Source organism: Cygnus olor, chromosome 6 (assembly GCF_009769625.2).
Source record: "Cygnus olor isolate bCygOlo1 chromosome 6, bCygOlo1.pri.v2, whole genome shotgun sequence".
Taxonomy (NCBI): domain Eukaryota; kingdom Metazoa; phylum Chordata; class Aves; order Anseriformes; family Anatidae; genus Cygnus; species Cygnus olor.
This window is the reverse complement of record NC_049174.1, coordinates 37,284,624-37,312,156: the sequence shown is the minus strand read 5'-3', so window position 1 is coordinate 37,312,156 and position 27,533 is coordinate 37,284,624. Positions and strand designations below refer to the sequence as shown.

Here is a 27,533-nt window from a genome sequence, read left to right as displayed (position 1 = left end):
GCAGCACTACAGAGAAGGTAAATGTGTGTAATTGTTTGGACCATCCACCAGTGTGGTATGAGCTACTATCATTAAAAACACCATTTGCAATGGTGCAGACAAGGAGAGAATTTAGATCGTATTCTTATCTTTCTAAAGCAAATGTTTGCTGCCATTATCGTGATTCAGAGTTACCCCGAAGTCAAAAGAACTGCTCAGAAGTGCTTGTGATAACACTTGCAGGCAGGATCCTGATCCTGCTAAGACTTAAACAGCTGCTTAACTTAACCCGTATCATTAGCATCAGTGACTTCAGTAGAAATACTGCAATATCTAAGCTTTATGCATCTGAGTCTAAGTTAAACATGTAACCTATGGTTTACTAAGGAGACAATGCACTTGGTACAAATGCATCACAGTCTTGTTTTTAAAAGCAAAACAATATATGCATTTTTTAAATAGGTTTTGTGTTTAATTTTCTGGCATTTGCAAGAGAATAGTTAAGAAATCCTCTCTTTTAAAAGCATTTTAAAGTGGACAAATACAGATGGAGTTAAAGTTTTCCCTTACAGTTTTGTACAAAATTGTTAACAGTTATGGGAGGTCTATATCACAATCTTGCTTTTAGTCCTACAGTCAATGCAAGTACTCTGGGTATTTAAGTGGCTGAGAATTCATTTCTGTTAATTATAGATCATGTTTTGATATTTGCTTCTGCACATCAGACATTTAGGGTCGCTGAGTTCACCCTGCATGCCAAAGGGTTCTAGATATGATGCTTGAGAGACAAAAGTTCAATTCTCAGTAGTAATAACATGCCCAGAAAATCTCAAATGCGGTTCTAGTTGATAAGAGCAGTTTCTGGATCAATATATCCAATCTTAGGTAGGGAGGTCAGCCTGTCACACTAGTGGATCTCTAGAGGAGAAGAAAGCAAGGACTTGGTAGTATTTTAAAGTGGCTTTGCATCACTGAGTTGGTCCATGGCCAGCATTCTGTAGTGGTAGTTATTTCCTTAGCATTTGATAGAGTTACTTTCCATGGATAATTTTAAGAAGGGCATTGCAATTTTACCAGGAATTTGTTTTAAGTAATAAATAAATAATCTAGGGAACTTGCCAAGTGGGGTAGGGCAGGAAAAATGCTTCTAAAGATAAAGTAATAACATCTTGGGGAAGAAAAAAAAAAAAAAAAAAAACACAACAAAAACCCTATACCAATCTAAAATGGTGCGATTTACTGATCAGCTTCTGACAATAAAATGCTTAGATATTGGCTACCATCTTTCAAATCCACCCCTCAAAATCTGGTGGTCTTATTAATGAACAGGAAAAAATACAATCTGTTTTGTGGAAGATAAACTCATTACACACAAGGAAAAGGAGAAGAGAATGAAGAACTTGTAGAAAGATACAGCTCAATAAATTTACTGGAGTCAGAATCTGGTCAGCAATAACTTCTGTGTTGTTTTATAAGGCATTTTACTGTGCTCTATCATTGTAGGAAAGAAAGCCTTACAACCACAATAACTGCCCTATCATAGGCTGGTTAAATAGTTTTTGAGATAGAGATCACCATTTCGAAGACTCATATATCCCTGCGTGGTAGGTGTAATGCTACTTTTGTACGTTGTTCAGTCTTGTCAGGGATATATGTTCATAGACACATATATCAAATGGTGTTTCTCCTTCCCTCTGTGTACGCGATTACTGTAGCTTGACTCGAAGTCAAATGAACTCGGGCTTCAAAACTGCTCACAGTGATTTGCATGATTACCACAAATAAGGGTGGTGGCAGAGTGTTCAAAAGCAGTTTCCTTCACATTGACAACACTTTATGATCAAATGACTGGCTTCACCTCTTATAGCTCGTTCCTTCTGGGATAAGAAAATTGAATTTTTAGGATATATAGCAAGTAACACATGCAGCATGAAATCATGGTGTTATAGGGTTGTACAAGTAAAAGATAGTCCCTTGAGTTTGCTCTTCAGCCTGCTGTTGTTTCCTATCCTAAAAATTCAAATTAGTCAGAATTTAAAGGAAAACTGTACATGTAATTCTACACATATATTCTCAAAATATGCTTAATATTCAGCATTTGTGGACAACTATTACAGTACAGTTTTTCTTTAATTTTTCTTCTCTAAATTTTCTCTTGCAGAGAATCTCTAATTGGTTAGACACCTTTGAAGTTCGAGATATGTCATTATCACTAACTGGCATAAAATGCGACACAAAATCCTGAATTTAAAATCCCAAATGTTATAAGTTTGAACTCATCCAAAGTTCTAAAATTAATTAAATTAGGAGAGCAGCCAGAATAAGGAAGGTTTATCAGGAATATTTTAATTCAAAGGGCATTCATTTATATTAGCTCTATATCAAGCTACATCTAATTTCAGCAACAAGTGTCTAGTTTTGAGGACTTTATTTCTGTCTCAGAAGTATGGTTGTGTTGCATTGTGTTTTTCTTTTTTCTTTTTTTCTCTTTTTTCTCTCTCTTTTTTTTTTTTTTCCTCCTGAAATCTAATAGAAAACACATTCTGTGAAATAGATATCCTATTTATGTGGAAAGTAACTTTGCTTTTTTTTCTCTTTTTTTCTCTCTCTCTCTCTCTCTCTCTCTCTCTCTCTCTCTCTCTCTTTTTTTTTTTTTTTTTTTTCTTTGTGCTGTACTCACATTTTCACTTTTCAGTATGCTCCAGATTGTCTTTAGGTTCAGGGCTAAGGAGAATGGGATGCCTCACATCTCTCAAGGCACAATTCATTTCATACTGTCCAGCAACGTGGAGACATCAGTCCCTGTGTTATGCTCTTCACATGTTCAAGATCCTCTTTTTCAGCAGAGAAACATAATTAAAAAATCCCAGTCCTTTATACTTTTGCATGCAGTCCTGCTGCAGAGACACTTATTATGGCAAATTCCGGATTGCAGTGCTGAGGTTGCACAGGTTGTGGACACTGCATACAGCCTGAAATATGTAGAAGGAGATGGGAAAGCAATAAGTATCCAAGTGCTATTTCTTAGAAATAGTGTTATTTACAATTTGATGTTTCTACTGTACAAGAAAGAGTCACAGTAGAAAATCCCCCAAATAATTATTGAGGTCCTGGTTCTGGGTGAAGAGCCCCCGTGAACTTCCTAGCTTTTTATTCAAAAGTCAGTTTTGTGTGTCTTTGATCATTCTGTTTTCATGCCAGACAATTATTCTCACTCACCTTCTATGATTTCTTAAGATTTCTTTCTATAAAAACTTTCAGGTTCTCTGCAAACCCCTGCCAACCTTGCTGCTCACCTGAGAGTTTGAGGTGGTGGGAAAAAAGCAACATAGGCAAAGACTGACAAAGGTAGTAATATTTTTAATTTCCAAAAATACTCCAGAGCTGAATTTCCGCCGTGATTCCCAAACGGTTTTTCCTAGAGTGGGGCCAGAGTCCAGCAGTGTAGGACTGTCCCTTGGCCTCCATGAGCAGCTCCTTCCTGGGTTCTTAATGGCTGTAAAACGTTTTGGTGGTAGGAGCAATGCTCAGAGGTTTGGTTCTGGGCTTTGGATGTTCTGATGTTATTTGCAGTTAAACGCAAAGTTGTAAAAGCAACCACAGGGGAGTGGAATGATCACTATGGCAATGTCAACAGCTTTCCAAGGGAGAAGGAAGGCTGGTTGGAGTGGTGAAGGAATGTCTCTCCCTTGGGTTTGGTTGGGGTTGGGCTTTTCAGTCATCTGCACAGATTTGCCCCTCATTTTCAAATTTTGACCTTGGAAATAGTGAAGTAATATAAAATAAGGATATTTTCTTAAGAACTATTGACTAAAGCAAAAAGGGGTGAAACCAGAGGGCTAGGTCAGATACGGCAGTCAGATATACAGCAGTTTTATGTCAGAAAACATTATAATAATCATGGAATATACAATTGCTGTGCTGACAAAAACAAAAAAGTGCTTCTCATCTAAACAAATTCATTTGATTTATTGTGTTTTATATGTATGTTGTATTTAATATTTCCATCTCCCTTAAACACTCCGTGGCTTTCCAAGAGTGTTGGAGAACTACAAGGCCACGCTTTTGGCATTGTGAATGACCTCATTACTAATCAGAAAACATCTGGGCAGGCAAAGTGGTGTGTGTATGTTCAAAGAGCTGTGGACAGATTAGCAGCCCTTGCATGCACAGACCATCAGATTGTGTATCTTGCTTGGAAAAAGTCCTAGTGGGTTCTTGTCTCCAGATTTTGCAGTCATTTCTCTGTGAGCTGCATCATGTACAGCAGTCTATTTTAGCCCATACCTCAGGGGCTGGCCGTGGTAGCCAACAGTGGGGCCAGGGCAGATGAGGATGCCAGGTCCTAACTGTGATGGTTGATGAAGGAGACAACTCATGTCCATTCCTTACCTGTGTCCACAAGCCCTGTGATTGCAGTGGATCAGTTTAAGCATTCTTGGAGTCTCTCCCACAGTGCAAGTATTTTTCCTTTGTTCTGAGTTGCTGAGTGTATGCTCAGGTTGACATATCCTGCAGAGATTTGTATTAAACTTTCATATTGCATTTTCAACAAAGACCCCACAATTTTCTCAGTACACATCAGTAGAGAAGATATGTAATAAAAATCAGACAAGTGTACTTATTTTCCAGAATATAGACACTACCCTACCATTATGCTTTTTACATTTAACAGTATAAACAACAATTTAGTTTGCCCTTAATGTCCTAAATATGCTTAGATCCATCATGGTCAAAATTGAAGGGCAAGGCAAAAGGACAAAGAAAAGATGTTAAATGTTCCATAGAAACAACCCAAAATACACTTCTAATAGCATAAGCACATTGTTTAAAAAATGAACAAGTAATGGTACAGGAAAGGGTGTGTATTTATGGTGTCATACAGTGTAGATGCAAAGCCAGACTGTCTTTGATGTTGTTTACCCGTGAATAGAAAAAAAAAAAAAGAAATCTCTTTGTATTACAAGATTTCCCCCCCACACCCTCTTTATACAAGAGGAGGAGAAACACTCTGCACTGGTTGCCTTGAGGAAGGAAAGTCATGCTAATGGCAAGTAGGCATCACTGCTGCCAGGAGAACAGGCAGAAGAGAGTTGGAGTCTTTTGGGCTACACTGCAAGTTGCATGTTGAAAAGTTGAAACTCTAAAAAGACAGACTTTTTTTGTCTGTATGTGAACTTTTGTCTATATGAAGAAGCTATTGCAGAATAAGATTGTGAGTGAAGTTAAAGCTGAACACTTCCTCTACAGTAATTTTTTAGATGGATATTTTGTTTTGCTCTTCCAGTGCCTATTGCAGAGTAGCTTAGTTAGCTTGGCAAGAAGACTGTACCCATGCTAGTAACGAGTCGGGGAAGCTGTTTCTGAAGGGTTATTCTGGGTCCAGAGCCATATTAGAGCATTCCATGAAGCACCAAAAAAATAATAAATAAGCAAGTTGAATATAAGCAAGAGGATAGGCTTAAGACCAAAGCTAGCTTTTTTGGCACTAAGTAGAGCAGAAAACTAGGGTCACAGGTTTTACTGTTTTCTTCTTTGCTTCTCCTTGCTGTACCAGGGGAGAAGGGGCTCCTTCGTGTGGATGGCACTGGAGTGCACTCCTCCACACCATGAAACAAATAGCACGCGTGGCCCTGATTTCCCAGGCTGGGTTCGTGAGGGATGGGCCTGCTGATTTGTTTGACTCTGATAGCTGTCACATCACTTCGTGACGGAGACTTAAAAGAGACAGTGAATGACAAAAGGCAAATGAAGAGTAAGTCAAGAGAACTGTGTGCAGGGGGCTGTAGTAATGAGAGCAGTCATGCGGCATACCTAGAAATGGAGCAGATGTGTAGATTGAGATGCTCATGGATGGGGTATGGTAGGTAAGTAAAATAAGAGCCAGCACTGAGGAAGTCTTTGACTGCATCAGATATCTATTTTACCACTTATCATCACAAAACTGCTCTGCTTTTAAGCAAATAATTACATTTGTGGTGACATCTTGCTACAGTTTTTATTTCAGTTATTAAATATATAATATTGCTGAATACAATTTATATTCCTATGGTTTCCATTTGCCCTGTCAGTCTTAAGTCTCCTGCTATCCTGTTATAATTTATATCATAGCTACTCTGGCTATGGGATGTATTCCTTGTGCTAGCTAATTTTAAGTATAAAATTCTGCCCCACACAAATTATACTTTTATCTTCAATTGTTATTAGCTAGGAAAATAGCTAAAATATATATGAATTAGGGTAAAACTTAATTTTTAGTCTAGTGTACTTTTTTTCATAGATTAGGTAGTGCTTGTACTTTTTTATCATTATGAAACCAAAAGTCCAGATATAACTCCCATCTTTTACAAGATGTCAATAAAAGTTACTTGTAAAATATTTGCAGTCTTGCCTCAGCTCAGAAGTCTGCTGCTGTATTGAGATTGAACAGTCATTTTGTGTATTTTTAAGACATCAAAATATAATAATGATTTAATTAAGAATGTTTCCTCATACTTTTATATATAAATGTTCAATATAATGCAGGAGTACAAATATATTTAACACTATTTTTTTTTAATAAAAGGTTTGAACTTTGTATAGTCGACCTATCAAAAAAATGTATAAATTATACAAGAAAAAAAAAATGCATTTTTTTTTTCCACTGGGAAGTGGAGCAGTTAATATTCAACATGAAATGTCTAATCTTTAAATACATTATAATCTAACTGCTTAGGATAATTTTTTCTTTAATACCTTAAGAGTCTGCAAAGCCTGAAGGATGGGATTATTAAAATGGAATTTTAATGTCAAAATTATCAGAGAAGAGAACATATTGCTAGTGTTTATAAAAAAATGTATTCAATTTCTGTTTGATTCGTTCAAATAAGAGATGAGAATATATTTGATTATAGCTAGTAAGTATTCTGAAAGTTGATCAGATGACTGCAGGTCATTGCAACATAAGTGCTGTCAACTATGGGGTTTAGTATATTTAAGACATTGAAATATGTGGTAACATATAAACATACCTGGTTTAATGACTCAGTTATATGCTTCCATGAATATTATGCATAGGGAGAAAGAATCAGGAATAAAAATCATATGGTTACCACACTGCCCAACCATTAAAAAAAAAAACAAAAAAAAACAAAAAAAAAAACACTGTATCTTGCAAATGCATAGAAAAATCTCTAACTTGCTTAGAATGTGAACTCTAAGTTCACATCCTCATCTCTCAGGACTGCTATTGGGCTAGTCCTCAAAAGCACAAGCCAAGCTCCCTATAGCTGTGATAACTAGTAAAATTTTACATTTTTCTTATCATATAAAAATCACCTCTGAATAGTAATATACATGTTCAAAGTCTCTCACCTGCCTTCTACAAATTCATAAAACAAACAAACAAACAAAAACACAGAGACCCAGAACAGAGCTCTCCAGTGCCTGTCTATTGCCATGGACATACTGACAATTACTCCTTTCTACTTAAGGTAGTGTGTCAACAGAGAAAAGTTAATCACTTCCCAGAGCATTTCTGTTGATGGTCTTGTAAGGTCTCTGAAGGTCAGTACAATTTTGTCACTTGTTAGAATATCGTGTAGATCTTCTGCCTTGGAATGGCCATAGAAACCTAGAAGTTGCAGCTCCAATAAACTATTCTGAGTTGCCTTCTGAAGTTGTGTTCTGTTTGCAAAATTTGTCTGTCCAATGACTACCCAGAAGGCACATAAAAGTGACCTAACTCAAGATTAAGAGGGAAGGATTAATCTTATGTAAATGCAGGTAAAAGTGTTTTAGAGCCAAGCGCTTTAAGTGATTTGGAAACCTGACTGAGTCCAATAGTTGTGGTGACTGTTTTATTTCATTTTGGAAGAGATGAAGTTGATTGTCTGGAATTAGTATCATAGTGTACACGTTAACAAGGTAAAAATAATTGTTAGAAAGTCACCTGCTGTGTTCACAGGCTTCTCATATGATAAACTGTATGGCGTGGATGCAAATTTGACATGCTTCAAGATGAAAAGCAAGAGTAAGGAATTCATGTTTTACTTGTGTAGAAACATGGGAAAAGAAAAAAGTGAGTGCTGGTCACAAATGAATTCATCTGATCAGTCATCTGATCAAAAATGAAATTTAGAAGTTTGTCTACAAGGGAAATGTGCTGTCACTGTGGTTTTGTTTTTTATCTCAGCAGCACTGAACAAATACTTTAGAGAGAGAAAAAAATGATTTTATAACTATTAATTAAGCTATCAAAGTCACTTTCATATTCATAAATCCTTTTATATTTGTCATGAACAGATACACACAGTTTTCATAAAAACATTCAGAGGAAGTGACCATTTAAAAACAAGTGTATTACAGATTTACAAACACAAAGAGAAGACAAAATAATTTGTGTAAATCCATTATTTTTTTCTAAAAAATTGCATCATTAATAATATATCTGGATCATTTCTCTAACCATTTTTATATTGGTAAGGATTTATTTGTATGGGGGAACAATCCATCTTACAATGAATAGTTGAAGACTAATGGAACAAAAAAAAGTATGAATAACCCAGAGGTTTCGATATATTTCTATAAAGTATTCAAACAATTTCAAATAACACCTGAACTTGTAAAAAATCAACATCTGTTCATGGATTATTCATGAATCAGAATGGTAAAATTCCTTCAATAAAAATAGTCTTCAATGAATAGTTACTGCTGAAAAGTAGGACTCATGCAACAGAAATTTCAGCTTTAAGACTTTCAAGCAGTTCAGATTTATTAACACTAAAATTATCCTCTTGTATACAAATTGCCTCACCAAGCTAACTAATAAAAAAAAGTAAAAACAAAACAACAACAAAAAGCACAACAGTAACAAGATAGCATTTAACTGTGCCAGTTTAGGTAATTGTGTTTTGTTTGTTACTTTGTTTGTTTGTTTTCCACAAAATATATATTTGGAGTGCATCTGTAACTGTGTTTGTCAATTTGTGAAGGGGGATTATCCCTGTAGCAATACAAACTTTTCTTTCTACATTAGCAAATACCTACAATGATAAGTTCATACATAATGACTTACAACTATTAATAGAAACTACAATAAGAAATCAATAGTCATTCAAACCTACAACTATAATTTTTACCCAACTGAGAGAGAGGTAGGAAGCTATGCTATGGTTCAGCATAAAGACATAAAAACACAGTAGGTATCATTTTCAGAACAATGCACATTTTTAATTTATGAATGTTCTTTTATATACTTGTATATACAGTCACTTTTTTTTTTGCCTTTTTTCCTCCAGTGCTACATAATTATAACTTGCAAAATGTAAATATTTATGAATTCACAGGATGTTCGCTGGAAGAGAAGAATGTTATACTTGCAGATTTTTCTTGTACTTGCAGGATTCACATAATATTATTTGCCATCATGATGTACTGAAAAATGCAAAAAAAATATAATATTCTACATTTGACTTTTTCTAAAAAATACCATCTGGTGTTATTTTTTGAGAGCTGGAGATTAGCTCTGTAATTGCTTATAGTTAGAGATAGACATTACTACATTTATTGACAATTCTATTCTCTACAATAATCTTACATTTAAATAGTGACTTTGTTCCTGAAGGATGCCAAAGTGATTAAACTGATATTCAAACTCTTTGGATCACATCACCCACAACTGAAATGCAGCCATCTCTGGGGTGAAATATTGCAGCTGTTTAACAGCGCTCAACAGCACTGTATAACAGCTTTGAAAATGAAGAATACCTTATTCAAATGAAAAAGGGGACATTTAGGTAGGCAAAATAATTATCCAACTTGGTATTTGGCCAGGATGTTAGAGCTCACAGGTCTACGCTCAGAAAAACTTATACTGAATTCTTAATAACCACAATTAGTCAGAACCTGCTGCTTATCTCAGAGAAAGTATTTCCCATGTGAAGTCCTATGACACTGTTCAGAGCTGACCAAGGCTGCAGCGCTGTGCACAGATCATAGAAAACACATCTTGGGTCACTTGCATTTTTCTTCACCACCTGGATTTTGTGCACCAACCCTTTTGAACCTCTCCTTGTACAGAACTCCATCATGGTACCTGTGAGGGTTTGGAGGCTATAAGAGGACCTCAGATCACACTGCTTACTAAAATGGACCTTGGAGATTTTTTTTTAACCTGACCAAACTCTGAATGAGAGCATGCAGCATCTTTGACCAAATTTCATTACACTTCAGAATTGCACCTGAACTCCATTTAAGCACAGTACTCAATTCCATTCTAGAGACCTCTGTTGGCTTTCACATTTTTCAAGGAGATAGCGACTGTGAACTACTTACTCACTACATTGCCTTTCTATTCTGGGTTGACTATTCTTTGTTTTAGTTGGTATATCCAAGCTGGACAAATATTTCAGCAGATATTTTCTTCCACAGAGTTCTGCTAAAACTGTCAATGATATTAAACTTTCATCATACATCTACTGCTCGTGAATTAAATGGGCAGCAGTTGAAATGCGAACTTCAACTGTCAATCTCAGTGTAACAATACGTTTAGCTCGGTACATCACCAACACTGAAAGAAAACACTTGTCAAAGTTGAAAGCAAGCAACTCTTTGGTAAGTTATCTGCCTCCACATAAGCTTCTGTGCTCATTTATGCCAAAAGTTCCTCCTCACCCACAGTTGCCAACCACAGTATATTTTTGCACCACTCTTCTGTTTGTCATCTACAGTGCTTATTGATGTGCAATTACATCAAACCACATGCAGCAAGACTGTGCTCCTTCTCATTACCCAGTTGTCAGAGATGATCAAAATATCACGCCTGTGGATTTCTTCAGTTCATGTGAGGCAAACCTTCCACTGAGCTTTCTCCTGTTGGAGGTGTCACATAAAGGAACAACGTGGAATAATAGGTACTCGTCATATTGCCAGACACATTCCTCTTGACTAATTTATAATTTTACTAGTTCCACATTTAGCTTCTTGTTTTTAATGTCTTGTTGAACAGACTCCAGACTACCTAACTTAAGTGTTTCTCTGGACTTCACAGAAAGAATCAGTACTGTCAGTATGAATAAGTACAGATGACATTGAACATGGAAGGAAAGCATCCTCTCAAGAGAGCTCTGTGAACATTGAAAACTGCCAGTGAAACCGCTGCTCCTGGCTTTGCAATTTTTGTGTTTGAGATGAGGAGAGCACTCTATGGAAAATGATTGGGTGTTGAAACTGGATACTTTTATCATGGGAATTAGTCATTAATAATCATGGGTATCTACGGTGAAATTTGTTAATCAAACTTTTCAATTAAAAGTTTTTCATCCAAAACTACTAATTAATCAAAACTAATATTTTCTGTGGGAAAGCATTGTGAAAAAATTACCAACTTGCAGAAGTTTTGAGAAATTACATTTTAAAAAAATCCTGTTTACATTTTTCTAAGTAAAAAAAAAAATCAGTTTTCGAAATGGAAAGCTGGGTGATTTTCATTAGTGGGAATTTAGAGAAGATGTCACCTATGTCACAGTTCATCTTCTAATCTTTAAAATTATGGAAACGATAACTTCTCAAAGATATTATTTTATCATGTAGAATTATTAAAGTATATGTTAGTTAAATTAATTGACGTAAAATACTTGAACCTTTGTGTAGAAATTCAGTTGAAAATGATTCTGTAAAATGTTTAGATGACCACCTTTTGCAACTACCATCCTTTTCCATCTGGAATGCCTACAGTTTTTCAAATCCAAAAGGGTCTTTTTTCTCCTCATTTAGAAGATGCATCCTATATGCGTCATATTTAAAATCTTGAGGCATTGAACTTGCTTCTTTGTTGGTCTAATAAAGACTAATATTTATTTATTTTCATCAAGAATTAGGGAATGTGTAGTTGATGTCATGAAAATTAGTAAAATTTCTCATTTCTCAGCATCTCACTATGTTAAATTACATTTTCAAGAGATAACTAATCCAAAACATGGAGACTGTTGTTTTTCTTGAGGTTACTTATGGCTGGGACTGTCCAGAAATCTCAATTCTTACTTCAGTGGTTGGCATTGTGCACTAATCCATTTCACTGGAACAGTTTCTTTAAAGAAAATTCTGTAGTTTTTGTTGTTGTTGTGTTTTTTTTTTTTTTTCTTTTTAGGTGTGTAATGTTCAAAGCTGTTTCAGAAACCTTTAGAAGTGTTTGTATGTTTACTTCTTCTTTTTGAAGTAAAAACTTCCTTGAAAAATTTCAGGTTTTCTTTTTGCAGAAAACCAAACAAAATCAAAGTGATATATATGCATACATATATATATTTAAGAAAAATCATACAAAATGTGATCACATTTTATGATTTTGTGCCAAACTGATACCAATATTTTTGATCTATTATATGTGGCAATAATGTGCTTACTCTTGGCTTCTTTAGCTAACAACGCATCCATAAACATGAAGACCTCAAACTTCAAACACAATGATTTGAGAACAGAAAGGCACAATCATCTCTGAGCCAAAACATGAAGATCTGTTTGATAATGTGAATCCGTTCTCTTTGCTGCTGAGACAACAGTTGCATGAATTTAAGATTTATGATTAAACACTTCCAAGCACACCAACACTGAAACTTTTCTCTCACTCTTACTTTATTTTTTGATGTTTTTAAAGAAAAATACTTCAAATGTTTCTTTTTGATATCCACTTTCACACAGCCCTACTTCATCCTTCTATTCCAGAACAAAATTTACTGATCTTGCACAGATCCTTACACACACCTTGGTACTGTTTACTCATGCATAACTTGTTAGACCAAGTTTCTAAGTTTTTAATCTTCTTGATAAAGTATTAATCTTTGATAGAACAGAAAAGTACAAAAGGGAATTATGAAGTCATATGGGGAAAAAAGATTTACTGATGTCTGACTCTGAGTCAGTTTTTCTTACTGCAACTGGAATTCTTCTTGAGGAGGGTTTGAGTGTTCGCATGCTAAAAGCCTGGTGGAGCTGCAGGAAGGCTTTGCAATGCCAAGCACTGAAAAGCAGAATGTAGCATCCACATTGACCAGGTTTTAATTCCTTCCAGTGACGTGTCTGCTTTCAGGGAAAAAGGCTGATTTTTTTTTCCCCTTGTGGTAAAAAAAAGCTCCTATGTGAGTTTTCTAGTTGTAGAAACCAGGTTGAGCAATTCACTTTGTTCATAGTCATTGTCCTTGGACTATTACCTGTCCAGCATCTGCTCTGTGCAAAAGGGATTTTGCAGAGGAGAAGGCTTCACTGGTGACTCTGCTGCCCTGCTCAACTTTGTATAGCAACGGTGATGCTTCAGTCTTTCTAACCTATATAGTATTAAGCTTCTATAATAATAAAATAATAAAGATTTTATTATTCTAGAACTAAACCAAACCAACTGATAAGTAACTTCCATTTTATTTTATTTTATTTTATTTTATTTATTTATTTTTCTCCACCCATTTCCTCAGCTGCTCTTACCTCTTAATAATGATCATTATGGAAGTTTGTAAAAAGAGTACTTTATCTGCAGCTATATCATAGATAGAGCTGTACAATCTTTCTCATTTGTTTTCTGACAATTAAAAAGAGACTTTTGTAATATTCATTTTATGACTATTTGAAATGAACATTTTGGAGGTATAAAAGTAAACAATAATTTCCGGGCAAATGAAAAATGTCATTTCACTCAAAATGAATGTTCTCATTTATGAAGGGAGAATTTCTTTGAAAGCTTTTTCTACATACATTTGAATAATATTTTGAAAGAGTTGTCATTCTAAATTGAAAGAAAAAAAGTCTTCCTGTTTGATATAGAAATGGTTTAGATTTCATGCTGAAAAGACTTCAGGAAAACCTGGGAAAGTGATTTTTTAAGGCAAATGGTTATATTTCCCAGTTGACATAGGGGCGTCAAATTATATATTTTGATGAAAATATAAGATGTGTCTGAAATTTAGGATATTATACCAGTTTAAATTATTATTATTATTATTTTATTTTATTTTTTTGGCAATTATGAGTGTTTTGACTGTGGATTTTTAAAAACTTGAAATCTAATTAGCCTTTTGTCTGCAAGCCTTCTCCTGGTGCATTGGAAGACAAGACTCCTTCTAAAGGAATATTTTATGGCTGTGTTTGCTGTGGACTGCTAATCAGCAGTAAACATTTATGTTTATGGAAGCACAGGTAGCAATTTTAACTATACATGTAGGGCAGATCTGCTGAATGTTGGCCATTTGCTAGTTTCTTTGGAGAGCAGAAGGGAGATTCTGTAGGCCATGGTCAAGCTTCAGAGGTGACTGTCTGGATCTTCATGACATCAGTAGAAGGGCAGGTTCACTACTGGGAGCCAAATTATGCTTGCTTTACACATTACTATTAATTTGAATTCAACTCTTTCTTAGAGCCTAATGGTGAAGAAAGGGCCTTACTAATACCACATCGTGGAAAAGATTCTTACTACTGAGCTGACACACTATAGCCAGACTTGAAACATATATATATATTTTTTAATTATGGAAAAGTCACTTTCTGTGAATTTACAATGTTTAAAAAAAGTAGACAGTTTCTGTGACTTTTTATTGTTGTTTTATATTTACATTATTCCACCATACATTGATTTTATTTCTCACTGATATATTTGAGCTAAAAGGCACTGTTGCCACAGAAAAACAAATGAATTTAAACAGATAATGAACACATTGCAGATGAAGTAGAAAGCTTTTAAACATTAGAAAGATAAGTTTCCAAAATAATCTTCCCATGAGGGCAAAGCATGTCTATAAAATAGACCAGGATCACTTTAGGGAAGCACTTATGAACCAAATATAACACTGTGAAGGACTTGATGAACCAGCAGACCCCTTTTGGTCTTGTCACCTACGAAAAGCGGTTCTAGATGAAGTAGGTGTAACAATTATCTGATGTGTTTGTGGAAATGAGTACATTGGTGTAAATAGAAATATTGAGTCCAACAATTGCACTTAGGAACTTCATGCCAATGTAAGTGGTCTTGGGGGTTCGTCCACTGGTGGCGTGGTATAGGTATAATCTGACAAAACATCCAGACATTTCTGCTACTATTGTATGTGCACTAATCCATGGGAAGCTGTCTGTAAGCTCGGAACTATCCAGACATGGTGGTTTTTGTTGCCTCAAGGTTTCTAGTTACACCAAGTACTTCTCAGAACAGTGAGTGTGCTAGAAATGTTTAAGGACTTTACTGCGTTGGTGTTAGTTGCTGAATTGAAACCCAAATTTGAACTCTGAAATATTTTTCTAATGCATTGTGACCCTACAAATATGGACAGGGAGACTGTTGTCAGCTGAAATAAATGTGTAGTAGAAAAGCAAAATGCTGATGTAGTTGCAAAGTATGTCTCTAGTTTAAATCACACCACATAACCTCCTGTACCTGCTGGGTTACAATATTGCTGTCAGTTCAGAAATGCAGACAACTGTTCCCTTCCCTGCAGGTGCCCGGCAAGTGAGTAATCTATAAGTACCCATGGGTAGCTCCAGATGGCTCATATCTCGCTACCTTGCTGCACCTCCACCTTTCTGCTAAGTCTTTTTAGGTTTTAAATACTTGTTGGCACTCGTTAGTGGGTAGAAATACTGTGTATGTTTCAGAGTCTGATGCTGAATAACTTTTCCATTTTACCCTGCCTTTCTCTACAAATAATTTGAATCTGATTGTTCAGATCTTTTAGTTGGCATAAATAAGTAAGCCCCAGAACAAGCAGAGGCAGAGTATGGGAGTCATATTTTCTACAGAGGGGAGAAATATCTCTAGATGGACTCATTTGCACATATTGGGTGGCCGTGTCTTGTTTTAATTGGAAAATGACAACACCTACATGAGTAGTCTCTATTTTGGGACATGGATATAGCTGTCTATGTTTTAGAGTTCCAAACCTGAACAATAAGCATTTGGAAATGCAGGATAGGACAGAGTCCTGATCTAGACGTTGTTCATGTTCATTTGTAAATTACAACTTGGCTAACTTGTTAGTGTTATGATTAGGAGGCAAAATGTAAATTATTTTTCAGTGAAGATATCTATTTTATATCTTCTAACAGAAAATTTTAGTTTGCCCCTCCAAATGATTTTCCACCAGGAAAGATGAAAAAGGCAGCTCTCCAACTGCCCACTCAGAAACCTCTGTGTAAGATAAAGTGGAGCTGAAGGACCTTGCCAGGAGTGAATCCCAGCTGAGGGACCCCCATGGGAGGAAGGTGCCCGGTGGCCCCAGCTCTGGCCTCCAGGTCGGACATCTAGTTACTCATCTGCAGAGCAGCTGGAGAAGCTGCGTGTCCACAGCAACTTTGCTGCAGATTTCTGTTGTAACATACTGGGAAACCTGATGACTTGGTATCTTGCTTAAAGGGTTGATCAGAGTCTTCCAAGACAGCCAAAAATTTCTGAAGCCTGTTCGTTGTGAGTATATACTATGGTTGCTTGGTATAAATGTAACTACCACAGTAGCAAACTACTGCGACATCTGAGTGTGTTTAATGTATAGAAAATGTGCATAGTGTCTCTGCATCTAAGTAGTTTTTCCCTGTTTGTCCAGTTGGATCTGTGCAGTTGAACTTGTGTCTGGGCAGAGTGCCACTGAGCTTGGTGGTGTTCTGTGTGGGACTTCATGAGAAAACTGACTAATGTTAAATATTTCATTTTCATATTCTGACTATGCATTTGACCACTACCTAACTCAATGGCTCTTTAGTCTTACAATCTGAGCAGTTCTGGAGTGCAGTAAAGGAATACAAGAAGAGAAGAAGTTTGCATAAAATCAGATTTTCCAGGGTACCCTCTCACTGTCAGTTAATTACACTGGTCAGTGGTATTTATTTCATACATGAATAGGATGTCTTAGAAATGATTAAAGTGTGGCAGATTTAGGAGACTCTCCAGAAACACTAAGGTAGCAGTTATAGGTAAAATCACATACAAACATGAAGATTCAGTACCGTCTGCTACAGGAGCTGTTTATATCTGCATTTTGTAGCATCCTTACTTCAGTAAGACTTCACATTGGTTTCTTCACATTGGTTCTTCTGCATCAAGATCAGCTAAAATGCGTATCTGTTTAACTCACTATTTGTATCTTTGTATAGACTTGGCTTTATTCACACGGTGTTGGCTTTGAAAACAAAAATCCAGCCCAGTGTCACCATGTTCCCGTGTGTGGCTTAAGGAATTACATCTTCTGCCTTTTGAGAATGTAAAATTATAGTTGTATAAAGTCACCTAGCAGTTCCATACCACAAGTTGCATTTTATTACCAATTTCAGATAGAGCCATGAGGTAACACCTAAAAAGGTCATAGTGCAAATGCATGTGCAGAATTTAAACGAGAACTTACTTTTTCTCCAATAAACACACGCCGGATGCAAAATAGGAATTGGAACATTTTCAGAATGCATCTCAGGCCAACCCGGCCCTCATCAGGGACTGTTTCAAAGATTAGTTTCTGATGTCCATAGAAACATATTGTGTGAGCCTGTTTTTAGATAATACGCTGTTTCTGTGCATTGCCATCTCCTCTGAAAGCGTTCCGGCTGCACAGGTCTGATTGCTGGATTTTGCAGCGTCCTGTGAGAGCTGCAAAAGCTCGGCAGTCTGAGCGGACTGGCTCCCTCTGTAAAGTGAGCCTGTAAAGCTTTATTTCCTCCTGGGAGAGAAAGCATATCTGAATATTGCCCAGATTTCAAATGACCTGCCCCAGTGCTAAACAAAGACTCAAAGGAAGAGGAAAGGGGAAACGTTTCCAGAAACGAAACCTCAGGTGATCTGGTTTCTATTCTCAGCTCCAACACTCGCTTTTTTGTCAGCCTTGATAAGTCATTTAGCTGTGCCTTTTTCCTCATCTTTATAATAGGGATAACAGGAGTATTGTAAAGCCAAAATCAATATTGCTAGTAAAACACCAAGGGTCACACTTATGCAGAAGGCCCACACAAGTGTGTATGTGCTGCTTAACACATGAAATACCAGGCAGTTAAACCCTCCGCTGGGACTGGGCGACCTTAGCCCAGATGAGGGGCTGTGGGCAGATGGCGATCACCAACACGTAGGATTTGCTTTAACAACACGCATGGAGCCCTTTTGGGGTGATACATGCTGAGTAGTGCCAGGGGAGAAGGGCTTCCCTGACTGACAGGGTTCATATTCCTCCTTGTCATTGGGTGGGTCACGACAGGGGCTATTTCCAGCAGGATGCTAGCACAATCTTGTCTTGTTAATAAATATTAATGAGAATTATCTGGATAAGAGGTGAGAAAAATCTCACTTCCCTCCCCTGCCCCCTATTCTTGGGGTCAATAGCTTGGGAATGTTTGACTGAGACTGTTATTAGCCAGTGTCATAGAGATGAGGAAGGAAAACCCTCAGAGCAACCCGTTCCACTTTTACAGCAGCCCTGATGCTATGGTGGCAACCTGCATGGGTTGTGGGCCTTCTCCATCAGACCTTGACGGCCAACTCTAGATCCATGGCTGAATGTTTTAAAGACCAAAGCTTTCTTAAAATTCAACTTGGAGACTCATTTCCAAAAGCACAAACCTGTGACTGTGACAATCTCTGTTCTATAATAAGTCTCTTTGAGTTTCTCAAAGCTGAGTGACTGCATTATTGGGACGACGTGTCATTCCTGATTACATTTGCATGTTGGTTTAAACATAACACTACATGCCAGAGCTTTCTAAGTGGATGTGATGCAGCATCAAAGTGATATTTCATGCTTTGGGAACTTTAGAAAATCATTGAAGGGAGAAAAGTGAGATGACAATGGGAGGAATGACAGGAATTTGGGCTTGATATCACCCTAATCAAGGTAAATAGTAAAACGTATGTTGACTGAGTTTGACACAAGATGGACCTGTAATGACTCTGACAAGGTAGGTAATGTTTTGTGATTTGTCAGTCCTAAACTTCTGAGGAATTAGATGTCCTTCTGTTTTCTTTTTTATTATTTTTTTTTTTTAAATTGTACAATGCATTACCCATTTCTTGTAAATACATAGCAGAAAAATAATTGCTCCTTGTTTTATTTATAAAAATGCTGGTGGAGGTATTCATTATAAATGACATTCATTTTGAATTATCCTCATTTTTTGTTCGTGAATGATTTTTACAAACAATGCAAATAATGTGGAAGGAGAAAGCTTATGTCTCCTCTGTCTCCCCTTGCCACTGTTTCCTCAGCTCTTTCCAAGGAAGGACAGAATATTTTGGTAGGAATTGCAGTAACATTCCTGCAGTTATCTAATCTTCTTGTCCTTCTGAAGGCCTGACACATGACCAGAACAGTCTGTGAATGTTATGGAGTTCTGTAGGCTATATGATGGTAAAACAGGTTGAGTGAAAGCCAGCTTCTGTATAAAGGTTTTGTTTTGTTTTTTTAATTAATTAATTAATTTTATTTTCCCCAAACTTCTCAGATTGCTGTGTCAAAATATGGGCAATCTACACTTCCATGATCAATTTCTGAAGTGTAATAAACCCATCAGATTTTGTATAGCTGTTGTGAAAGCAAAGTTTATGAAGATATCCAATACTACAGCTTCACAGAAAACATGGGCAGACTTTATTTTCTTTGTATTAGAGTTGAATTATGTGCAGTATGTAAGACCTGGGTGCATGGGAGACTATAAATATGCCAAATGCCTTGTGCCAGTCCTATACGAGGTCCTATGCAAACCATGATGAGAAGTAGAAGATGACTTCCCACTCCACAGCCTGATAGATCCAACCAGCCTTTTTAGGCAACAGGCAAGCTGTGAGGAAAGAGAAGGTAAAGAGATGGCAAGACTCCAGGAGACAGTCATTTTCACTGATCGTGAGTTATTTAGTTCCTGATATTGCTTTTCTGCATTTTTCTAACATGTGATTTCTTCTATTTAGTTAGTGAATACTGTTGCCAAGATTCAAATTATGTTTCACTTAACAAAGATGCATTTTGTCAACTGCATCAGTTGACAAGGGAAGACTGACTGATGTCATCTACCTGAAAATCTTTAAGCCCTTTGACATGGTCCCACATGACATCTTGATCTCCAGATTGGAGAGATGGGTTTGGTGGGTGGACCATTCAGTGGATAAGGAGCTGGTTTGAAGGCCATACCAAGAGAGTGCTGGTCAATGGTTCTATGTCAAGGTGGAGGCCGGTGATGAGGGGTGTCCCTCAGGGGTCTGTCCTGGGACATGTACTGTTTAATATCTTAATCAATGACATAGACAGTGGGATCAAGTGCACCTTCAGCAAGTTTTAGATGACACCGAGCTGAGTGATGCAGTTGATACACTAGAAGGAAGGGATGTCATCCAAAGGGACCTGGACAAACTAGAGAAGTGGGCCCATTTCAATGGAATGAGGTTCAACAAGTCCAAGTGCAAGGTGCTGCACCTGTGTTAGGACAATCCCAGACATGAACACAGGCTGGGAGAAGAACTCATTGAGAGCAGCCCTGCAGAGAAGGACTTGGGGGTTCTGGTGGACAAAAAGCCTGACACGAAGCAGCAGTGTGCACTTGCAGCCCAGAAGGCCAACTGCATCCTGGGCTGCATTACCAGAAGGGTGGGCAGCAGGTTGAGGGAGAGGATTGTGCCCCCCTGCTCTGCCCTTGTGAGGCCCCACTTGGAGTCCTGTTTCCAGGTCTGGGCGCCCCGCAAAAGAAGGATGTGGAGCCGTTAGGGCGGGTCATGGAGGACCCGCTCAGAGGAGGGTCATGAAGTTGATCAGAGATCTGGAGCACCTCTCCTATGAAGAAAGACTGAGAGAGCTGGGGGTGTTCAGCCTAAAGAAGAGAAGACTTCAGGGAGACCTTATTGCAGCTTTTCAATACTTAAAGGAGGCTTATAAAAAAGATGGAGAGAAACTTCTTGCTCATTCACATAATGACAGGACAAGGGGGAATGGTTTTAAACTAAGAGGAGAGGAGAGGAGAGGAGAGGAGAGGAGAGGAGAGGAGAGGAGATTTAGATTAGAGGTTAGGAGGAAATTCTCACTCAGCAGGTGGGGGAGGCAGTGGAACAGGTTGCTCAGAGAAGCTGTTGATGCCCCATCCCTGGAGGTGTTTGAGGCCAGGTTGGACGAGGCCCTGGGCAACCTGATATAGTGGGTGGCATCCCTGCCCATGGCAGGGGGTTGGAACTAGATAATTTCTAAGGTTCCTTCCAACCTGAGCCATTCTATGGTTTCTATGATTTTTATTATTTCCTTTCCTGTAATCTGGGAAAATCTGAATTTACTGTTTAAATTAATGTTTGGATTCAAAAACACACCAAATTCCCATTCTTGGAATACCCCAAAATCACTCCTTGCTACATACTCCAAAAGTTCTTCATTAGACCAAATGTTTTCATACTCTTAGTTCTAAATAATGTGTATGACGGAAGAGTAATGTTGAGGACTAATTACCTACCATATTTCATGGAAGAAGCAAATAAGTTTCATTTGTGTATCACAAAACACAAAAAATGTACCTTGAAATTAAATGAAACAGAATTGGCAACTTTTGGTTCTCTTATGAACAAAAACTAACTAAATTACCCTAAAGTAAATGAACAAAAGGAAAATAAGGAGTAGCTGCTTGGTTTTGGATTGCCTGTGGTCTGTGAGTTTATGTGCAAAGTTTGAATCCGGAGGGAATCTCAAGCCTTCATATACAAACTTTATAATGGAAATGCTGTCAAATTCTTAAGTACAGCAAGGCAAATGGTGCAGCTATAACATGTTAAAAAAAAATATGAAAATGCTCTGAACACAGGGTGAAGGCTAGCTGTCTTGACACTGAATGTAGAAAGGTAAATGATTGGAACTTTAATTACTTTGATCCGTCATGCCTTGTAGCTATATGTCAGCTAAGCCAACAAAACTGACATAGAACAAAGGCCGTGACTGTTTCAACATCTTAACTCATTTCTTATGGTTGATTAATAAGTCTATTGAATGAAACATATGATGAGAATTGAGAAAAACATCAAGTATGTATTTATACACACACACATTTCCTGTGAGCATGACTTTTCTTCAGTGGATGTATTGGTTCAGACTATGGAGATGTAAGAGGTGGCATACTTGGTTCTTGGCTCTTACCATGTGACTGGGAATGAAGGTCTATAAGCAATATATACATACATTTCGGTGGGATGTTGTCCTTCTCTAGATTATGTCTGTTTTTAAGTAAATCCACACACTCCTGGAATAGCTCTGATTCCTTGGTCTCTCATTAATTATGGGAGACTGCTAGATTGAATGTCCATGACCACCCAGTATTTTCTTTGTTAAAGAGGGAAAGTCCCCAAAGATACTATAAAGCCTGTAGTATACTATAGAGTTTTTCATGGGGATCTTTCTTCCTAGTCAACTATCTTCTTTCCTTCCCAAATCCAAACCTCTCTCTCAGGTTCTAACAGCATTTCATTCATCTAGCACAGAAGTCCAATGGGACAGCTCATGTTTATGACTTGCATTCAAGTCATCTCTTTCATTCCTGAAGGCTGATCCTGATTTGCCAGAATAAGGCAGCTACGAACTTCTGACCCAAAATAATAACTTGGACCTAAAGCTTTCACTTTAATTTCCTCTTTTCACAAATCATTCAGTTCAATGCTGATTTCAGAGGTACTTCTATTAGTATACTAGTATGCTTGATATTAATAAATGTGGTTTCCAAGTATATGATCTAGTTGCAGCAGGTATGATGAGAGAATTTGGCCCATGTAGCAAAACAGAGCCATTTGCCTAAACTGATGCTAACTGACAGATCATGGCTGTGTGTCTCAGAGACAAAATCAAAATATTTTAATGAATAAAATGTGTATTATGGCAATTGCACCAAGAACCATGTGAATAGTGAGGAAACTTGTGCATGCTGGAGCTGTGTGGCCATGATGTTGATTTCCATGGCTCATCAGGTCCCATGATGTCCTGCTAAGACATTTTGAGCTAGGATCAGTCATGTCAAGATGGGTTCTGGGACTCAGCCCCTCCACCTGCAGGAAACATCCTGCCAGCAGTCTCGGACTTCCAATGCCTTCCATAAATCTTTTGCAGTAATTAACTACCCAATTCTCACATTTTAAGTGTATGTTGAATTACAGAATCAGCATTCAAGTCTGAATGGTTTTTCCTGTCTGTAATGTTGCTTATATTTGGAGCTAATTTTTAAAGGAAGTCCTTCAAGATGCAGTTGAAATAGTCTGCACTGGATTTCTCACAACTCATTTGATGCTATTTTCCAGTCAGCACATCTAGTTCAAGACCCCTCTTTTCCATCATTCGAAGCTCTGGAACATTAAACACTGTCTTGTGTTATAGTTTGAATATGAGATTACTTAAGTAGCTGTGAATATCTCAGCAACATATCTGCTCTACAAAGGGAACACACATTTGGATGCTGCCTGAAATGCTAATATTTTACAGAGAATTATATAGAGCTGTTCATTAACTACTTATTTTTGCCTTTGTGCAATATTCTACAAAATATGTTTCTAAACTCTAGTTCAGCAACTAAACCAGTGATTTTATTTGAAGTGCAGCACTAAAGAGCTGGCTTTTAAAACATTTAGCTCTGATTTTGCATTTTAAAAGTATGCTAATATTACGAAGGATCAAATTGCTAGAATGTTTTTATGGAATGAGATTTTTTGTTAAAGTTTACATAGTAAAGTAAAATTGGGTATAAATAGAATGTAGTCAATTAATTCTTTTGAGCTAATTTATAGATTAGACTAAATTCTGTATCCCATGAAAGTTAATAGGAGTCCTTTTGCTTTGATTTATATGGTGACCAGATAACATCTCCTGAATTTGGCATATCTTTAGTATGTGTCTTAGTGCAAAACTTGTCTGATGTGACTACATGATTGCTTTCCAAAAAATTTTACAATGGAATGCATTTTAAGTACAGTATTATGAAAGGGTGTGTGTACATGTGTCTTTCATACCAGTTTGATATCTGTATGTGTTATTACTGTTACAGCAGCCTATTATTACTCAGGCAAATAGGCAGTACATTTGGTGTAAGTATAGGAAGTAAAATACCCATAAGAGTCCTTTACATAGGCTTCCTTCCCAGTGAGTAATAGTATAGCAACCTGATAAAAGGTAGGTATTTTGCATTTAAATAGTCTATAGTAAGGACATATATAATAAGGATACTTTTGTTACACACAAGCGTAGTTGGAATTCACCTATATTGGAAGCAATCTTTGTGACCTACTCTGATTTTCATTTTTTTATCATTGTAGAATCTTAATCCAGATCATACATTGCTAATATCTTTGCTAATTTTATTGTTAATACATTGCTAATATCATACATTGCTAATAACTGCTATTGGGTAGCCATTTTTATCCTGAAAAAAAAACAACAACAACAAAAAAAAACATAAATAGGGAAGTTGTAGCCAAACTGTACAATGTAGTTGCTTTTATGATGAAGCAAAAAGCCCACTGCACTAAAGATCATGAAAATGCCAGCTATATTCCTAATTGTGACACTGGCCTGCTGTCTGCCCTTGAGCAAGTTACATCATGAGTCTGTATCTTGGTATGATCACACAGCGCAATACTTAGCTTCCTTGGAGAAGTGTTTTAAGATTGACAAATGAAAACCTACTATATAATACACTATCAAATGTAATTATTATCGAGTTACCAGTTACCATTATTGAGTTATTAACTTGGCAAAAATGTGTCTAGAACAAAAAGGGCAGCAAGATAAAAGCAAATACTGATAATGTCTCTGTTCTTCCCTCTGTGTAGACATTGGATGGTAACGGAAACAAATCCTTCATGTGTTGTCTGAGCCCAGCACGGAAACAGAAATGCTTTCCAAAAAGAGAGAAAATACGCAAAAATGCAAGCAAGAAAGGAACTAACCCTTCATATTTATCTAGGAACTACTGAACCCCATTTAGGTATATTCTTTCTTGGGGCAAATGACTTAATTGAAATTAATGTTATTTGATCTATAAAAATATTTTTTCAGGTCTCTTGGCTTTTCTAAATGAAAATTGAACTTTCTAAGGCCTTTCTCTACAATATAATAAGCTTATTTTTAGTATCATGAATGCCTAATAAAGAATGTTTTATCCACCTGTAGGAAAGTTTGTCATTCAAACCTTGAAGAAAACACTGCAAAATATTGTATATGGAACCATTATGTCCCTGCTACAATATAAACTTTGCTAGGAGCTATTCAGTGATTTTGAAGACGGGAAAGTTAGAACGGCAAAGAGTAGAAAACACTTGAAAAAAGTATCTGCTCTAAATACTTACAACTGTAAAATATACTGGTATAAGTAATTAAAATTAAGTGTAACTGTGATATCCTTGTTACTACTTTCATTTTTGTACAACACAATAACGAGAAAAACAAAATAGATGTCTTTAAATAACAGCACCTGTAGCTGTTTCTTTTGAAAATGATGTGAAAATTTTTGAAGGACAGAAGTGGTTTCATAAATGGTGTTATAAGTTATTCTATGTATTATTATTTTTAAAAGTCCTGTTTGTGGCTCCAGTCTATGCTAAAACCCAACTTTACAGTAGTAAGTGAAGAGTGATTCACATATGTTGGGTGTTTTTATTAAGGAATCGTTTTGATTATGGCTGAAACTGACTCCTCAAGCCAACCGTTTGTACAAAGAAAAAGCATTAACTGTAGGGATAGAATTGATTAGTGGACATTCCTGTCTGGTAGCATAAGTAAAGACATCAAGGGAGGTGGAAAAGAAAGACATGAATCAGCAATCAGAGAAGACAGGGCAAAAGAGACCTGAGAGGTCATCTAATGCATCCCTGCCTCAAGGTAAGATCAACAATACCTATGTCAGTCTTGACAGATGTTTGTTTAATTCTTTTTAAATGCCTGCAGTAATAGAGATTTCCTAACTTCCTTGGCATATTATTTCAGTTGGTAACTATCCTCACAATTCAGAAGTTTTCCCCAACTCCTAACCTAAATTTTCTTTCCTACAGCTTAGTTTTCTCTTATTCTCCTAGTGAGTATCAAGAAGAACACACTCTACTAACACCACAGAAACCTTTCACCTTTTTTGAAAATTGCTACCACATTTTTCTTGGTGAAACAGCTCCATTCCTTGTCAGCCTCTCTCATTTCTTGAACATTTGGAGTGCAAACGGATGCTCTAAAAAGGAAGATTCTTTCCTCCTTGCAGAGATGCAGAAAGTTCAGTTTTCTCCTTTGTCTTACTCAAAATCAAAATCAAGCCCCAAGAGAGCTTGTGAAAGCATATTCTCACCTTTACCTCAAAAGATTACCTGTGAATGGGTACTGGTTACAGTAAAACATTGATTACGCCTTTGTGGTAACCCATCTAGCCAGTGCATTCTTGTTGGGCTGCATCCTGTAAGTGCTGGCCGTAACTCAAGTGGGTTTTACACCTGTGTTGGCAAAAACTGAGTTACTGAACTTGATCTCATTGAAGCTATTTGTTTTATCTTCTGAAGTATTTTGTCTTTGCAGTGTGTATTTGTGTTGTCTACAGAAACTCAGCACATCTGAGAAGGCTGCATCTGGTGTATGGAGGCAGAAGGGGAGGCAAGTGCTAGCCAAGTGTCAGAATCTGCTGCTCAACAACAGATGCATTTGGGGCAAATAATCAACCAAGGTATTGCTGCTTTTCTCCAACAATGCCTTAGGGAGTATTTGCAGTTCAAAAGTATAATAACACCAAATAAACATTTGGGTTAGGAAAAAAACAACAACAAAACATTTCTGAGCGTGTGCATATTCGTAAGAAACTTTCATTACCTTACCATTGCTGTCATTTTAACAGCTGCAAGTATGTGCTGCCTCTGATTGGGCTTCACTGGTTGTAAACTGGTTGGCCAACAAGACAGCTAGTATCAATGAAAGCCAGGAACTGGTTTACAGCTCATTTGTTAATTACCTACGAGGTTTAGCTCAAGATACTTATCAGTGATTTTATTTTATTTTATTTATTTATTTATTTTATTTTTTATACTCAACTACAGAACATTGCAGCCAAAAATGACAGAGTAGAACATTACACTTGACTTAACTAACGCAGCTTCAAGAAACTTAGGTTCAGCTTCAGCAAGCAGTAGATTGCAAGTTACACTGATATTGGTCTATGGTCATTAGTCTTAGCTGAAAGCCAGTGTTTATTGGCACATGTATTTTTCTAGCAACTAAACAAATAACTCTGAGTATATTTAGGCATTTCACTGAGGCACAGCAGATCACTACAGAAATGGATTACCTAGGTAATGTTGGAAAGATGCTTTTCTGTTTAATATCTGTGAAATTCTACGCAAGAAATCCATGGTAAATAATTTACAGTAATGGCAAGGAAAAATATGTTATTTTCCTTTTGCTATCTTTCTTTCTCTCTGAAATATGTTCACCTGTCATAGCCTGACTTTTATCAAAACACCTGGAACTTCTGAAGCCTTGAATTGAGTTGCCACAGAGGAAGCAAACGTACATGTGTAATGTAACTTGGCATCACCATGCAGAATGCCCAGCTGCCATGTTTCCTATCATTCTGATTATACTTCATGAATTATTTCATAAACT

At 36.9% G+C, this 27,533-nt stretch overlaps 1 long non-coding RNA gene across 1 annotated transcript in view; it reads left to right on the top strand.

The window, feature by feature from the left end:
- LOC121072363 overlaps positions 1-27,533 on the top strand; it is an 85,917-nt gene that overhangs the window by 74 nt on the left and 58,310 nt on the right. The window contains exons 1-2 of the long non-coding RNA XR_005821152.1: positions 1-17; positions 26,479-26,601. The exon at positions 1-17 is cut by the window's left edge and continues 74 nt beyond it. This is a non-coding gene — a long non-coding RNA (uncharacterized LOC121072363). The remainder of the gene's footprint in view (positions 18-26,478; positions 26,602-27,533) is intronic.